Genomic DNA, 18,351 nt, shown 5'->3' with positions numbered 1-18,351 from the left:
GCACTGCCCCTAGAATCTCCCGTAGAGATTCTTGGACGTGCTCGCTTCTGGGGGGTTCCACTGCTGCAGGTACTGAGGAATCTGAGGACAAGGCATGTGTCTGATACTCCCTCCCTGTGGCAGCCACAGTGGTAGATGGAGTGTCTGCCGACTGGCCACCAGATTATGATGGGGTGGGGGGCGTGATTTAACCTGCTCTGATGTCCCTCAGAACCCCAACAAGCTTGCCTGTGACATCAATGAGTTGACAAAATCTTGTGTCCATGAACTGCTGCAGCAGCCTGGTCCCCCGGAGTTCTTCCAAGACCTGGCCCATCTGTCCCTGGTTGCCTTCATAGGCTCCAAGGACTTTGGCAATGCTGGCCAGGTCAACAGTGGGCTCCCGTGTTTGGCCCCTAGTGGTCCTCCCACCAGCTCTGCCCCCAGACTTGTGCCCTTGGCTGGACCTGCACCCGCACACTGTGCCTTGGATCCGCTGAGCGTGTTGTTGGTTTCCTCGGGGACAGATATTGTGGTGCAGGCAGAAGCAGTGGTGGTGGTGGTAATGGTGGTTGTACACAGGTACTTGGAGCAGAAGTCTGCATTGTTCTTGCTGCTGTGTTGGGAGTGGTGTTGGGGCCAGTAACATCCACGCATTGTTGTCGCCCTTGCAGTCCAGAAGGGCCACGTTGGTCATTCACGTCTGAGTTTTGGGGAGAGTCAGCATCCAAGAGTTCTTGATCTAGGGTTGTGGACTGGCTATGCTAACTGTTGTGAGTCTCAACTGATGGTGATTGAGATCTGCCTGTTGGATAAAGGTGACATTGTCAGGATGTTGAGTTACGTCTCAAAAATTAGTGACGCATTAAGTAATGTTTAGAAGGCAACAAAAGGTTTGCCTTTATACATAATAGATATTATCTATGTGCTTTACTTGCATGAGATAAAATAGTGGTACAACAATTATTTTCTTGTGAACTTTCATTGACTTGAGGATTATTGGATATATTTACATTTGCTGTTTCAGTAGACATTTCATCACCTGGCAACTTGATGATCAACCACTGTATTATAGGCATGTGTATTAGTCATTTAGCAATTGCATGTTTACAAAGTGGGGGCATATTAAAAATAAATGTTGGGACATTTTTCATTCTCCATCATATTCGCTTCGTACTTTGAATGGATGTACATGCATGTATTGTTGCCAGGTCACCTTCATGTTTGCCATCCAATGTATGGTCACAAGATATGGTCTATCAACATAATGCTGTTCTGAGGTGAACCAAGAGAACTTATGATGGTTACCTACCTGAGGTGAATCAGAGGAGTTATATGACTGCCACATGGCTCTGGGGTTGGGTGAGTGTTCAGAAGGTTTGAGAATAACGCAAGATGGCCTGGTGGGAGTTGTAGTGGTGTTTTCCTGTTCCAACATGCCCGTCCTTAGTAGGATGGCTACCTACCCGTGAGGTGAATCAGAGGAGTGAGATGGCTGCCACATGGCTCTGGGGTGGGGGGAATGTTGCATGATGTTTGAGAGTGAGGAAAGATGGCCTGATGGGAGTTTTAGTGGTGTTCTCCTGTTCCAACACCCTCTTTCCTAGTAAGATGGCTGCCTACCTGTGAGGTGAATCAGGGGACTGAAATGGCTGCCACATGGCTGTGGGGTGGGGGAGTATTCCATTCTGTTTGAGAATGAGGCAATATGGCCTGGTGGGAGTTGTAGTGGTGTTCTCCTGTTCCAACTCCCTCCTCTCTAGTAAGATGGCTACCTACCTGTGAGGTGAATCAGAGGAGTGAGATGGCTGCCACATGGCTCTGGTGTGGGGGGAGTGTTCCATGCTATTTAAGAGTATTCAAAATGAACTGGTGGGACTTGTAGTGGTGTTCTCCTGCTCCAACACCCCCTCCCTTGTAAGATGGCTGCCTACCTTTGAGGTGAACTGGTGGGACTTGTAGTGGTGTTCTCCTGCTCCAACACCCCTCCCTTGTAAGATGGCTGCCTACCTTTGAGGTGAATCAGAGAAGTGAGATGGCTGGCACATGGCTCTTGTGTGGGGGGAAGTGTTTCATGCTGTCTGAGAGTGAGGCAAGATGGCATGGTGGGAGTTGTAGTGGTGTTCTCCTGTTCCAACATCCCCCTCCCTAGTAAGATGGCTACCTACCTGAGGTGAATCAGAGGAGTGAGATGGCTGTCACATGGCTTTGGGGTGGGGCGAGTGTTCTATGCTGTTTGAGAGGGAGGCAAGATGGCCGATGGGAGTTGTAGTGGTGTTCTCCTGTTCCAACATGCCCTCATTAGTAGGATGGCTACCTACCTGTGAGGTGAATCAGAGGAGTGAGATGGCTGCCACATGGCTCTGGGTTGCGGTGAGTGTTCCATGCTGTTTGAGAGTAAGGCAAGATGAACATGTTTCGTCGGATATTCGCCAGTCCCGGTGGGCAGTATTTCACCCACACCACGGCGGTCAGAAGGCTTTTCTGTCCAACATCGTAGTGATCCCTTAAATCCTTTTGATTTCCTTTACATAGCTACTCTAGGTGGGAGTTGTAGTGGTGTTCTCATGTTCCAATACCCCCTCCCTTGTAAGATGGCTACCTACCTGTGAGGTGAATCAGTGGAGTAAGATGGCTGGCACATGGCTCTTTGGTGGGGGAAGTGTTCCATGATGTTTGAGAGTGAGGAAAGATGGCCTGATGGGAGTTTTAGTGGTGTTCTCCTGTTCCAACACCCTCTTTCCTAGTAAGATGGCTGCCTACCTGTGAGGTGAATCAGGGGACTGAAATGGCTGCCACATGGCTGTGGGGTGGGGGAGTATTCCATTCTGTTTGAGAATGAGGCAATATGGCCTGGTGGGAGTTGTAGTGGTGTTCTCCTGTTCCAACTCCCTCCTCTCTAGTAAGATGGCTACCTACCTGTGAGGTGAATCAGAGGAGTGAGATGGCTGCCACATGGCTCTGGTGTGGGGGGAGTGTTCCATGCTGTTTAAGAGTATTCAAAATGAACTGGTGGGACTTGTAGTGGTGTTCTCCTGCTCCAACACCCCCTCCCTTGTAAGATGGCTGCCTACCTTTGAGGTGAACTGGTGGGACTTGTAGTGGTGTTCTCCTGCTCCAACACCCCCTCCCTTGTAAGATGGCTGCCTACCTTTGAGGTGAATCAGAGAAGTGAGATGGCTGGCACATGGCTCTTGTGTGGGGGGAAGTGTTTCATGCTGTCTGAGAGTGAGGCAAGATGGCATGGTGGGAGTTGTAGTGGTGTTCTCCTGTTCCAACATCCCCCTCCCTAGTAAGATGGCTACCTACCTGAGGTGAATCAGAGGAGTGAGATGGCTGTCACATGGCTTTGGGGTGGGGCGAGTGTTCTATGCTGTTTGAGAGGGAGGCAAGATGGCCGATGGGAGTTGTAGTGGTGTTCTCCTGTTCCAACATGCCCTCATTAGTAGGATGGCTACCTACCTGTGAGGTGAATCAGAGGAGTGAGATGGCTGCCACATGGCTCTGGGTTGCGGTGAGTGTTCCATGCTGTTTGAGAGTAAGGCAAGATGAACATGTTTCGTCGGATATTCGCCAGTCCCGGTGGGCAGTATTTCACCCACACCACGGCGGTCAGAAGGCTTTTCTGTCCAACATCGTAGTGATCCCTTAAATCCTTTTGATTTCCTTTACATAGCTACTCTAGGTGGGAGTTGTAGTGGTGTTCTCATGTTCCAATACCCCCTCCCTTGTAATATGGCTACCTACCTGTGAGGTGAATCAGTGGAGTAAGATGGCTGGCACATGGCTCTTTGGTGGGGGAAGTGTTCCATGCTGTTTGAGAGTGAGGCTAGATGGCCTAGTGGGAGTTGTAGTGGTGTTCTCCTGTTCCAACACCCCACTCCCTAGTAAGATGGCTACCTTGCTGTGAGTTTAATCAGAGGAGTGATATGGCTGCCACATGGCTGTGGGGTGGGGAGTGTGAGACATGATGGCATGGTGGGGGTTGTAGTGGTGTTCTGGTCCAGCACCCCCCTCCCTAGTAAGATGGCTACCTACCTGTAAGGTGACTGACCTGAGGAGTAAAATGGCTGTCCATTGGGTGATGGGGTGGTAGCAGTGGGAACAACATAAGTAATGATTGGATGTGACAGGCTTTTTCAATTGGTGTCCAAACAATAACATGACAGTGTTCTGATTTTTTGGTAGTTACATACTAGTCTGTACTCCCCGTGTATTCCAGTTGAACTCTCTGGATGCAGGATGCCAAGCACCTTCTAATCCCATTCAGTAAATGGTAGTGCTGGAATGGGAGGGCCCTTTCCAGTCATCTGAGCTGCAAGGTGGTTCCTGTTGTCCTGTTCTTTGACACAAGTCTTGAGGTCAGGCCACCTCTTTCTGATTTCACGTATCGTGCGCAGGGTGGTACCTACTGCATTTACTTAGTTTTCTTCATCTCCTACAGTTGATTCTTCTTCATTGCAACTGGGGTCCGTTGGACTAGTGTTCTAAACGAATGCGGCTCAACTCTTATGATCTCATCTACCATCACTGACGACTCCTTCTCAGAAACTGTTGGAATTTTTTCAGAGATATAGTCAAGAGTGCTAATAATAAGGATACTTGAGAAAATGTGGATGGGAAGGTGTAGGAGGTGTGTGTTTAACGAGGGTTGGTGTGTGGAGATAGGTGAGTGAGATGATGTGCTGTGTGAACAATTTGCCTCTCCTAGCTGTTGTGCTGACCTAGAAAGCTGGGTTTTGGCAAAGGATGCTGGTTAGGGAAGGGGTGTGTTCTGTACTCAGCCATTTGGGTGTGTCCGTCTGAGGAATGACCAACAGCTGTGTTTTTGATTGCTAAATTTATTATGGGCCTATTTCCTATAGTATACTAGTATGTCTGCGGTGGTCGGAACGCAGAGTCCGTTGCGACTGGAACGTGGCCTCAACATAATTTGCTCAGCGGTCATACCGCTGAGGAATTGGCTTTTGGTTCTCAGGAAAATGCTTTACCCTCCGCATTGGTCAGAGTTTCAGGCATTTTTGCCATTGCGGTCATAATTTTGTGGTTTCTGACTGATGCGGAAAGATTCTGCAGAACATGTTTCGTAATTTTGCCATCGGATATTCGCCAGTCCCGGTGGGCAGTATTTCACCCACACCACGGCGGTCAGAAGGCTTTTCTGTCCAACATCGTAGTGATCCCCTAAATCCTTTTGATTTCCTTTACATAGCTACTCTAGATGTCGAAGAGGAATGGTAATATCAGATGGCGAGGTATTGTTATGAATATTTATCACTGATTATATTGTGGTAATAGAGACTTCACAGACCACTATCTGAAAAAACAGGTTATGTGTTACGATTTAGATCTTTGCCAAGGGTAAATTATTAGATACATTAGTACAAATGCCTCCCTTTGGTCTACCATAACTAGATGGAACAGCAGGGACATGGTAGATTATGTATCCATTGATATTGACAGAGTAAAGTAGTAAAGTCTCCTGGAGACAGTAAAATATGGAAACCAGCAACAAAATCCAGCCATTGTGTATTGTCGAATTTGTTACGCAGACCTGCCATGTTCCAGAATAAAAATCCCATTGAATTAGAAGCAGGCATATCTGTAAGACAATTCCTAGGTTTGGCTGGAGACGAACTTACTCTCAAAGGGGCTATAGAGGTGTAATGTATTGTTCCTGGCTCATTAATAATCGGTGAACTGATCACCCTCTATGTCAAACCTCACAAAAATAGTTGTATTATGAGATGGGACTGGCCCATTGATAGTCTGTGAATTAATATCAGTCACCATCTTCTCTGAGACACAAGACCTACTGCCCTTTCCCTCAGGGTCCTCATAGAGGTACTTTATAAGTCAGTCCGGTCATCTAGCCCTGACAATTTATCATAACAATTATACGTTGAAATGAGATAATGAAAATCACCCAGCGTCCTGAACTTAAGGTGTGTCAAAGATCTGTGTTCTACAAATTTGTGCACAGGCTGGTAAAAATAACCTAAAGGGACAACTGAGATGTTATGAGGTAAGACACTTGTTGACCTTAATCTACGCAGCATAATTTCTACAAAGAGATGGGTTTTAATAGATAGTACCACACAATCGCCTGGAAAGATTTTCAACCTCTACCCACCCATTTCACCCTTTGAAATTTTTTATATCATCAAAAGTAGTGTCCAGCATCTTTAGCTCTCTACTCGGGTCCTTGGGTTAGCCCCCGCATTAGGAAAGATGACAGGAGCAGAAGACTGTTCTTTGTACATTATCTTCTCTCAGATAATGCTATAGAAACTCTGGAATTGACAGCAAGCAAGGCACCAATCAGATCGTGCCAATATTAAACCTTGTAGCCAACCAACAGAGGACATTATCGTTTCAGGATTTTCTCCAGGCACCTACAGTGAAGGCAGAGGGGACACAACTGCTGGTGTTTTCCAGGAATGCTTTGGGATTCTTTGTGAATTCCATGAATGTTGGAAACTTGCTCTAAATACTGGAGTACAGTAAACCAATTTCTACTTCCCTAGCTTGCCCTGTAATTCAGGCTAGGTGGGGTACATTCCTGCTGCTTACTGTACATCAGGACAAAGCTCAGGGGATGGTAATATCTTCTATCATAGGATTCTGCATTCCCTGAATAAACAGCAGTCTCTCATTTCTTTATAATCAGATAATTGTGACACACCAAGTCTACCATTATAAAGGACAAAGCATAGGCATAGTATTATCTTCTATAATACGTGGAATTCTGTAATCCCTGTATAAACAGCAGTCTCTAATTTCTTTATAATCAGTGGCTTGTGACACACCAAGTTGATGATTATAAACAAAAGGACATCAGAACTCAACTATTTTAAGTTATTACAGTTGAGATCGGATGTCACGGTGCCTACTGCCAGAGCCAGCGGCTAAGGTCAAAGGCAGATCTGGTCACTGAACATAATTGAAGCAGCTGTTTAAAACAAACAAATGGAAGGTGGCTTCTCTTCCTACTGCTCTGTTTTAGCTCACAATGACAAGCAGAGAGAATCTCTTTTTTGTAATCCTTAGACAGAGAAAAGCTAGAATCTTTCTTCATGTTTCTACACAGTCCGTGATACTGCAGCTACTTTTTTTAAACTGACTTGCATTGAACTGCTTCTTATATCTGTTTGCATCAAAAATCTAATATGTTTTTGATATGTTCAATTTTGCACTAGAGGTTTTATTTTTATTCTTCATGTTTGCAAACATGCTCTCTCTTTCATATGAAAGAGCTAAGCACCAAGGCTTTAAGGAGTTTGTGGGAAAGGTGACAATGTGACCATTCATTATATGGGATAGAGTATCCTCTGGTGTACATGACAAGGATGTTGCAAGTCACCTCGGAGTTCCACACCTTATAAAGGAACTCTGACTTTGGCCTTGTTCCTCTGTATGGTTATGGAACTCCCGGATGACTTGCAATATCCTTCTAATGTGTGACAGGGTGTAATTTCTCCCTAATTTAATGTCAGATTACATTAATCATCACATGAAAGGTTACCAATTAACTTTTTGGAAATTGTCCATAGGTAAACTGCATTCTGCATGCAGGCTTTCAATAACTTTGATTCGTTAGAAAAGAAAGCAACTTTGTTTGGAATATGTATATGAAGGATGGAACATTGGTGGATGATGGCAATTCCATAATTGCTATGATATATTTTATTCCTGTGGCCCAGTTTAAGGGTTAACAATACTAATACCAATTAAAATAGTGATAATTGGATACCTAACCATGTACTTTTAATCAGAGCACAGGCCTGGGTCTGATTAGCAGAAACCATGGCACAATCAGAGCAAGAAGACCAGCACCTAGTAGTCAAAATGGAGGCAAAAAGTGTGGGGACTCCGCAAACGGGTCCTGATGTCTCACAGTGATGAACCAAATTCTTTGATAATCCTTTACTAATTTTCATTAAATTGCACACATTTGCTGGAACTTTAAAGGTGTTGCATCTGTGGCTGTGCTCACCGAATAAAAATTCTGTTTTATTTCTCTTCCTTGATAACTGTACTAACAGCTCTGGAACTGTGATGCATCACTGTAAAGAAAACCCCTGCAATCTCACATCCTATAGGTAGCAAGGGTATAGATGCATCAAGTGCTCAATTTGAGTAGTAGTTGCAGGTGGTGGACGCCAGCACTCATTTTATGGAACAGTTTTTTTTCTTAACTTTTTTTATTGAGTATTTTACAGAAGAAGACCTTACAATTGGATACTACCCCTACTTCATAATCTCCTGTCATCAAACAAATATCTGCTGGTGAAAATTACATATCCACATAATGTAAGGAAATACAATATCAGTACTGTCTCTCCAAATCCAGGTTGTGATCCTTGTGGGTAGATGTATGTAAGCTTCTCAATCTTCTTAGTATATACTCTTCCCTCCCCCCTTCCCATCTATTTAACACTACCTAACTTTAGAAAAAAGAAAAGGCCTGAACATTAAAGATGAAGTAAAGAAAAGAATATTAACAAAGAAACAAAAGCAAAGTGTATAAGTAATAAACCTGTTCTGCTCAGTAACGCTAGTCTTAGCTGTTGTGTCTTATCTCTTTTTATTTTCTTGGAGGAACCTTAGACTAGCAATATGGCCACTAAGGGGAGTCCTCGAATGTTGGAGGAAATGATGTTCTAAAATTGGAACAAGAGTAATGCTCTAGTCCTTGGGGAACATGCTGTGAATGGTATTCCCCTAGAGAGAAACAGTACCAAGGGGCCCCATGCGTTTTCAGAAATGTTTAAGTTGTCCCTGAATATGTCAGCCATCCTTTCCATAGTTAATGCCCGTTAAAGAAGTGCATGCCACTGCCTGAGGTAGGGGGCCTCTGGTTTTTTCCATTCTGCCGCTATTGCCAATTTGGCTGCTCCTAGGTACAGCCACATTACAGCCTTTTAGACTGATACTGCCAGTCAACATCCCAAAGTCCCAGTAGAATACACCCTGGAGTGTCTGAATTGGGGTAAACAAGGATCTCTTTGATTTGCGCCAATATCTCTGTCCAGAAGGTTCTGAAGGATGGGCAATCCCACCAGACATGTTCAAATCTCACAACATGCCACATCCACTCCAGCAACGGTCCGATGTCTCCAGAAAGATTTTTTTCAATTTCGTCGGATAGAGGTACCTGTCCTATAATATTTTATCATATGCCTCCTGCATACCCATAGAGTGATTACATTTGGCGATATCATCCCACGGCTTCCTCAGTCCCCTTCTGACACCTCTTATCCCAGGATGTTCTCCCAGAGGCCTACGTGTCTTGGCTGCGGTGAGTACTGTGTTGTTAGGAGAAGATTATAGAGGAATGTAATGGTGCCCCTAGATGTCCCCGCCAATCTTACATTTGCTCGATGGGCGCCAGACTCCTCGTCGCTGCCTCTCTGATGTCGGGTGTCAAAGCCCAATATTTCAATTGTAAATTGGCGCGTTTTGAGTTGGGGAAATAATTCCCCTTCAATCCTGAGGGACCCTGGGGGCCAAGTAGTCAACCAGGTGCTTCCAGTAAGCGCTACTGCACTGCTTTGCAGAGAGGTGGTCTAGGCCGTGCCCCTTTTTACATCTCTCTGCAACGCAGCTCTGTGGCACCTACTGGAGGTACCTAGTGGGCTAGCTGAACCCTAGGGACCCTCAGGATTCAAGGGGACTTAATCTTCCAACTTAAAACGGCCACAGGGCGCGTTTACACAGTGGGGAAGGGAGGGGACAGGGCTTGAGGTGACGTGTGCAAACACACCCTGTGGCACGTTTTAAGAAGTAGTTTTAAACCCCCTGCACTATTATATACTAGGGGCTAACAGAGGAGGCCATGCTAATTACAGGGAGACCCCAACGCATAGTGTTCCCTAGTGTATGTAGGTATTTTCACTGCATTCTAAGTGTTTTTTAACATAGCACTGTATCTAGGACTGGTTAGTCAGAGTCAGTTACCACCAGTACCAGTCTGAAAAAGTTGAGGGTACAGGATGATTTTGCAACAAGGCTTCTTTCTGCTCTTCTGTTTGTTCTTTCTGCACTTTTTCTTTCTTCCTCTACTTTTCTTCCTCTTTGTTGACTTCTGTTGCTTCTTTCTGCATTTCATTTTTTCTGTCTGTGCATTTTTTCTTCTTTCCTTACCTATCCTATCTCTGAAGGCATAGTTAGGAATTAGCATTTAAAAAACCTTGGAAATTCACTGAAAAACCATAGGTTTCAGGGGCGTTATAGATAGCTGGACATTTCACTCGTACAAAACCAATGAAATTCCTCTGTTATAGTTAGTTCTACTATCTATAACTTGCACGCTAGCAATCCACTGCTGATGATGTCACATATTACATCATTCATGACATGGTCAGTGATGACATCTCAAATGATGTCATCGGTGGGTTTTTCAGTGAATTTCAAAGGTTTTTTTTATGCTAAATTCTACTTTCTATGCCTAACGCACCCCATTTGTGCACCACTCTGCAACACAGGTCTGTGGCCCTTACTGGAGGTAGCTGGTGGGCTAGTTGGCCCCCAGAGACCCTCAGGACTCAAGGGGACTTAATCCCTCAATTTACAACACACCAGGGGATGCCTTTGCACAGTGGTGATGGGAAGGGGTTTGACCTGATGTGACAAGTGTGCAAACGCGCCCTGTGTCGCATTTTAAGTTGGGGGAATAAGTCCCCTTGAATCCAGAGGGTCCCTTGGGGTCAACTAGCCCACCAGGTACCTCCAGTATGCGCCAGGGAGCTGCATTGCAGAGAGGTCTTCAGAGGCCACGCCCCTTTTTACACCTCTTTGCAACGCAGCTCTGTGGTGCTTATTGGAGGTACCTGGTGGGCTAGTTAGGAGCCCATCAGGGGGCGGGGGATCTAATACTAATTAATGTGGAACAGAGACCAAAACTGCCATCACCTTACCTTTGAAGAACAAGGAACTGCCTTCGAAACGCGTCAGTATAAAGGGGCGGAGCAGCTGTCACACGACATTGGCAGGCAGGCAGGACGCTTTCCACACCTCGAATAAAGGCATGAACCTAAACTCTGCTGTTCAAGCAAGGGCAACTTGCGGAGCTGTGATATTGTGACGGGAGCCTTACTGTCGAACGCGCACCACCCCGAGAAGACAGGGGGCAACCTGGCAGGTATCCAACCAAGCCGCTCACGGTGGAGCACAGGAAAAGGATTTCGTGAATCCCAGCCGGTCTCTCGGGGCCGAGAGGAGAGGGCGAGCCGCCATCTTGGGGAGGGGTGTCCCACGAGCCTGGCCGGAGTTAGCGGTCCAGTGCTCGCATGGGAAAGCCTTCAATTGGACCAACTGACCAGGGGCTCCGTGCTGACTCTCAGGCTGGTGGCAGCGCCTGGGGTCGGTTTGGAGGGTCCCGGTCATTGTGTTGGAGAGCTGTTACGTGTTGGGAGTGTGTGATTTTACTTCACTGTATTTTTTTAAAAACGGCGAATTTGCCGAAATTGCTATTTTAAACTGCACTAACCTGCTTTTTGTTGTGCAGGGTCCCACTAACACTCCCGCTCCTCCATTGCCCTCCCTCGTGAATCCCAGCCGGTCTCTCGGGGCCGAGAGGAGAGGGCGAGCCGCCATCTTGGGGAGGGGTGTCCCACGACCCTGGCCGGAGTTAGCGGTCCAGTGCTCGCGTGGGAAAGCCTACAATTGGCAATGTGCTTCCGGAAGCGCAGCGGGCGCGCCAGGGGCGCGCCGAAGGCGCGCCTAAGGCAAGCCCGTCTGCGCCCGTCCGCGGCCAGACGGGGCTAGGGGCGCGTCCTTATGCCCGCCGATTCATCCATTTTGCTAATGACCTAGTGGCATTACAGGGCCAGTGGCCCCTGGCGGATGCTACCATTGCTGATATCGCATCTCTTGGTTTAGGCCCCTCTACTCACGAGGTAGTCCCTACCCACCTGGCCCCTTCTACTAATTGTTTGACTCAGCTGCCTTCCGGCCTTACTGCCTCGCCACCCTGCCCTTTATCCATTTTTTTACTTAATACTAGGTCGGCGGTTAGGCATTGCCAGGACCTGTTTGTCCTGCTTGAGATACAGAAGCCAGATATATTATTTCTGACCGAGACTGGGTTTAGCGAATCGTCCCTGCCCTCTTTATTGGCTACCCTTCCCCCATCCTATGTTGCCCTACGCTCAGATCGTCCGGCTGGCAAGGCGGGGGGTGGAGTGGCTATTATTGCCCGGTCTGACCTTAACATGCAACTACTTCCATCACCCCCGATTGCGCCTACAGACCATCTTGTAGTTTCTTTCCCTACTCTATCTCCTCCTCCCTCCTGTTTATTGGTATATCGTCCGCCCCAGCTGTCACCTTTATTTTTGCCCGCCATACAGGATCTTTTGGCCACCTTAGTGGTCAATCATGCCTCGGTCCTTGTACTTGGGGACTTTAATTATTGGCCTACTGACGCCCACGAATGTACCTCTTCTAAACAGTTCTCTGAACTTCTTTTGGCCTTGAACTTGGTTTCCCATGTCCAGGTTCCTACACATAAACATGGTCATGTGTTGGACCAGGTCTGGTCCCTCAATTGCTCTATTTCATCCATCTCTGTTTCCCCATGTCCGTGGTCGGATCACTTCTTAGTTGCCTTTTCCCTTTATTACAGGTCAGTGGTGAAAGTTCCATTAGCCAAAAACACCTGGGCACGTAACTGGGGTCGTGTCGACCTCCAGTCCTTGTCATCCTCCCTGCTGGACTCCTCGCCTAAGTTGGCAGGCCTTTCCTCCTCATCCCAAGCCGCCACCCTTAACACCTGGCTCACCAGGGGATGCGACTTGGTAGCCCCCTTACGTCGGATATCAACCAGACGTCCCAACGAATCCAATCGTTGGTTTAACAAGGAGCTAAAGGAGAAGAAGCTTGCTCTTAGGCGAGCAGGGAGGCTGTGGAGAAGGGACTTCTGTCCTACACTGAAAGTTAGATACACCATCCTCCTGGGCGAGTATAAGAGAGCTATACTCGACGTAAAGACTGCTTATTTTTCCGCCAAAATTCTGGTGGCAGAAAATAAACCCAGAGAGATTTTCTCCATAGTCCATGATCTGGCCTACTCGGACAGGGCATCCCTCAAACCCCTGCCCACTCAGCATCTATGTGATTCCCTTAACTCTTATTTTTTGGACAAAATAACCAATATTAAATTAAATATTCCTCTTCCTTCCCCGGCTTTTGTTGATCCCTCCCCCCCTTTTATCCGGTCCTCCCTCACTTCTATTCCACCGCTCACTGAGGATACGTTTCTGGCCATTCTCCCAAAAGTTAAGTCGGGTTCTCCGATGGATGTTTGTCCAGCCCGCATCCTCAAACACATTTACACTGCCTGTCCTTTGCCCCCCCTTACTTTTCTTAATAATTCCTTTACACAAGGGGTGGTGACTCCTTCCCTAAAGTCCGCTACTATAGTGCCTATCCTCAAGAAAGCGGGGGCCGATCCTTCCGCTCCAGCCAATTACCGTCCAATTTCGCTGCTGCCCTATTTGGGCAAGGTGCTGGAGCGGCATGTAACAACGGTTTTCAGCTCCTTCATTGAGGAGAATGGGGGCTTAGCGCCCCGACAAGCAGGTTTTCGGCCAAGACACTCCACGGAGTCCGTTGTGGTGTCGGTCCTTAACAACCTTAGGGAGGGAGCAGACCAAAACCATCATCAGGCCCTGGTGCTCCTCGATCTCTCCGCCGCCTTCGACACGGTGGACCATTCCATCTTGTTGTCCCGTGTCGGAGCGGCGGGAATCGGGGGCTCGGCCTTGGTCTGGCTCTCCTCCTTTTTAAGGGACCGCACCCAGGCGGTCCGGCTGGGAGACTTTTCGGCTGCCTCATTACCTGTCACTTGTGGTGTTCCTCAGGGTTCTTCTCTTTCTCCTCTCTTGTTTAATCTCTACATCTGTCCTTTGATTTCTGCTCTTCAGCAGCTGGAGGTCACCGTTTTTAACTATGCGGATGACCTCCAGCTTATCTTTAATCTTTCTTCCTCTCCTCATTCTATTTCTAATTTTCAGTCAGTTATGGTTTTCATCAGGGACTGGATGAACCACAACCACCTAAAGTTGAACCATGGATAAGACCGAGCTGGTTCTTTCGGGTGGTTGCTCCAGTCCCTGGAATTCTTTATTTTGGCCTTCTTCTTTTGGGCCCCCTCCTTCTCCTTCTGCCTCAGTCAAGACATTAGGTGTCAAACTCAATAATCAACTCACCCTTCACTCACAAGTTAGCCATGTTGTTTCCTCTTGCTTTCTCACTCTCCATACTATTCGCACTGTTTCTCGCTTTCTCTCTCCTCTGGCACTCAAGCTGATTATGTCCGCTCTTGTTGTCTCCCGGCTGGACTACGCAAATGCCCTGTTCAATGGCATTCCAGCGTATAGCCTACGGAAACTCCAGTTGGTTCAAAACCAGGCAGCCCGACTTATTCATGGACTTTCTCGCTCGCATCATTGCACTCCTCTTCTGAAGGCACTTCATTGGTTGCCTGTTAAAGAGAGGGCCTTGTTTAAGTTGGGGTGCATGGTTTTTTATTCACAGCGGGGCTCTGCTCCCGCCTTTATTTCTTCCATGATCAGGGAGTACATCCCCGCTCGAGAGCTTCGCTCTTCTTCCCAGTCCTTGTTGGTGGTCCCCCGCTTTAAGCGTAAGAAGTGGGGTGGGTCGAATTTTTCTACTCTGGCACCCACCTTTTGGAACTCTCTACTGGACCACCTAAGACTGGCAACACACTACCTTCCCTTTCGGAAAGACCTTAAAACCTTTCTTTTTAAACAGGCCTTTCCCTTGTGATATGCTCTCACCTCTTCTTAGGCCTAACAGTTCTTAGGTGTGATGGCCACTCTTCCCCATTGGTACCCTGCCCTCCATAGCGCCAAGAAACCGCTGGTGAATGCTGCGCTCAATAAATATTTTAAATTCAAATTTAGGAGTGGCCCTGCTTGCCGAGGCTCATCTGAGAGCCTTTCGTATTCAACAGAAAGGTATGCCTGCCATCAGAAGCCAGAATTTTCGGAAACTTCTGTTCCCAAAATGCCCCTCGCTAATAGGAGGAGCCCATCAGTGGGCGGGGAATCTAATACTAATTATTGTGGAACGGAGACCGAAACTGCCATCACCTTACCTTTGAAGAAGAAGGAACTGCCTTCAAAATGGGTCGGTATAAAGGGATGGAGCAGCTGTCACACAACATTGGCAGGCAGGCAGGATGTTTTCCATACCTCAAATAAAGGCATGAACCTAAAATCTGTGCAGTGTGCTGTTCAAGCAAGGGCAACTTGTGGAGCTGTGAGATATATATTATATATATATATTATATATTACCTACTGGCGGTCGCCGGTAGGTAGTTATAGTTAGGATCTACTTTCCATAGGAAATCCGCATAATTCTATTGAGAATAACTTTGGCGCCGGTGGACGAATCTTCGCGAATTTCTCAAAGTTTGTGGCCCGCTCCGCTCTTTCCCTGAAAATGTGGGGGGGATTCGTCAAGCGGGCGCCGAGATAAAAGGGGGGTCCCAAAACGTGTTTTCTCCATGTTAATTTCCATAGGGCGGTCAAACTCACTTTTAGCCCGAATGGCTGAATGGATTTCCACCAAACTTGGCAAAATTGTAGGGACCGGTACCCCGATGTGCCTTTGCTATGTCTCAAGATATATGCTCCAGTGTTTTTTACGAAAATTAACTTTGAAAAAATATGTATTGGGCTACATTGGGCTATATATATGTTAGAGCCCAAATGTAGCCCGATGTAGCCCAATGTAGCCCAAAGATGGCCACCAGAGACAAAAAAAACAAATGTAGCCCAAATATCAGCCAGATGTAGCCCAACTATAGCCCAATGACAGAATGTCCCAGAGTGTTCTAAAGAACAACTAGAACGCTAACAATCTTACTTATGACAAAAGTATGGCACACCTGAAGTCATCTTGATTGGAATAAAGTGTTAACACTTAAAACATTTAATTTGCAAAGGAACAAAATGACGGCGTTCATTTTGCCATAGAAATTATGATTAGTGCTGAAGAAAGAAAAATTAGGGCACATTTTGAGTGACTTCTCAAATCCTCTTATATTTCATTAAAAAAAAATTGATATGCAGTCTCCCAAGATGGCCACCAGAGACAAAAGAGCCCAAATGTAGCCCAAATATCAGCCAGATGTAGCCCAACTATAGCCCAATGACAGAATGTCCCAGAGTGTTCTAAAGAACAACTAGAACGCTAACAGTCTTACTTATGACAAAAGTATGGCACACCTGAAGTCATCTTGATTGGAATAAAGTGGTAACACTTAATACATTTAATTTGAAAAGGATTAAAATGAGGGGTTTCATTTTGCCATAGAATTTTTATATATATATATATATATATATATATATATATATATATATATATATATATATATATATATATATATATATATATATATATATATATATATATATATATATATAAATATATATATATATATGACTGGAACTCCTCCCAAAACCGAAGAAGCAGAGGCCACAGCGGGGTTAGCGTTGGAGATGCTTTTATTTAGCAGAATCGGCATGATGCATTTCGGCCTGACACGGCCTTCCTCGGATGCCTTTCAACAATGTTCCTGTAGAATGGTTCACCCAAAAGTACTCTCCCCGCCACTGTGTCATTGGTTCAGGATCGCCATATATATATATATATATATATATATATATATATATATATATATATATATATATATATATATATACACATATATGTATATATATTACCTACTGGCGGTAGCCAGTAGGTAGTTATAGTTAGGACCTAGTTTCCATAGGAAATCCGCAACATTCTATTGGGAATAACTTTGGCGCCGGTTGATGAATCTCCGCGAATTTCTCAAAGAAGATGGCTCGCTACGCTCCGCTCCTTCCCTGAAAATCTCGGGAAGATTCGTCAAGCGGGGGCCGAGAAAAAAGGGGGGTCCCAAAACGTGTTTTCCCCATGTTAATTTCCATAGCACGTTTAGACACGGCTACAGCCCGAACCGTGAACGGAATTACACCAAATTTGGGAAAATGGTAGGGTCTGGTACGCAGATCACGCTTTTGTTTAAATGGTGTAAATCCCTCCAGTAGTTGCTGAGAAAATTAAAGTTAAAATCAATTATATATCTATAAGCGCGCACGGGTGCGCGCACCGTGCGCGCACCGTGCCGTGCACGAGCTTCATGCTGATTGGCTGCCACTGTCTGTCAACACTCTAAAACAGAAATTATTGGCAGCCATCTTGTGCCTCGGTAGAGGCACAAGAGGCACAGGAAAGCAGAAAAACCAAGGTCTAGAACTCAAAAAGGGGGCAGGGTAGAAGCACCCTGACCCCCTAGACCTGCTCTGGGGGTCCCACAGGGACCCCCAAGGCAAAAAAAAAAGTATTTTTTGTGAAAAATCGCGGGGTGCGCGCACCGTGCGCGCACCCCATGATTGTCCAAAAAAAAATATATATATTTTTTTGCCTTAGGGGTCACTTACCTCCCTTTTATCATCCTCAAATCCCCTTCCCTCACCATCTTTCCATTTCTTTTACCTTCATTCCCCTTACCCTACTCTATGTATCTCTCTTTGTCCCTTACTCTCCTTACATATGTCCATCCTCACTCCCCTTCTGTCACTCCTCCTCCTTTACTTTCTTTTCCATACTGCTCTTCCCATATTTTTAATTTCCCTTAACTCACTACCCTACCTTTAGACACCTTGGGGCAGATTTACAAGCCCCTTACACCTGTTTTGCGCCGCCGGTGCGTCACTTTTGTGACGCAGCGGCGGTGCAAAAAATGCGCCATGGTGTGGGATATTTACAACGTGATGCATCTGGTTCCGTCATGGTCCCGCCCGTTCTTCAGAACACGTTATAGTTAGGAAGTTGCATTTAAAAAACCTATGAAATTCACTGAAAAAACCATAGGTTTTACACACGTTATAGTTAGGAAGTAGCATTTACAAAACCTATGAAATTCACTGAAAAAACCATAGGTTTGACACATGTTATAGTTAGCTGAATATTTTACTCATATAAAACCAATGAAATTCCCCCGTTATAGTTACTTCAGCTAACTATAACTCGCGCGCCTGCAATGCACTGCTGATGACTTCACATATTACATCACTAATGACATGGTCAGTGACATCACTCATGACATCACTGATGACATCTCAAAGGACATCACTGATGACATCATCCTTGTGGAAGAGTGGCAGACCTTCACTCACCCTAATATAACCTTTATTACACACACTCAAAAATAGAAAATAACATTTTCAATTCAATAGCCATACCAATGCCACTTAGAACACACCTATTTAGTAATTTGAAGATCTATATACACAACCACTTATTCATCA

This window comes from Lissotriton vulgaris, chromosome 9, assembly GCF_964263255.1.
Source record: "Lissotriton vulgaris chromosome 9, aLisVul1.2, whole genome shotgun sequence".
In the NCBI taxonomy this organism is placed as follows: domain Eukaryota; kingdom Metazoa; phylum Chordata; class Amphibia; order Caudata; family Salamandridae; genus Lissotriton; species Lissotriton vulgaris.
Note: the sequence above shows the minus strand (reverse complement) of the source record.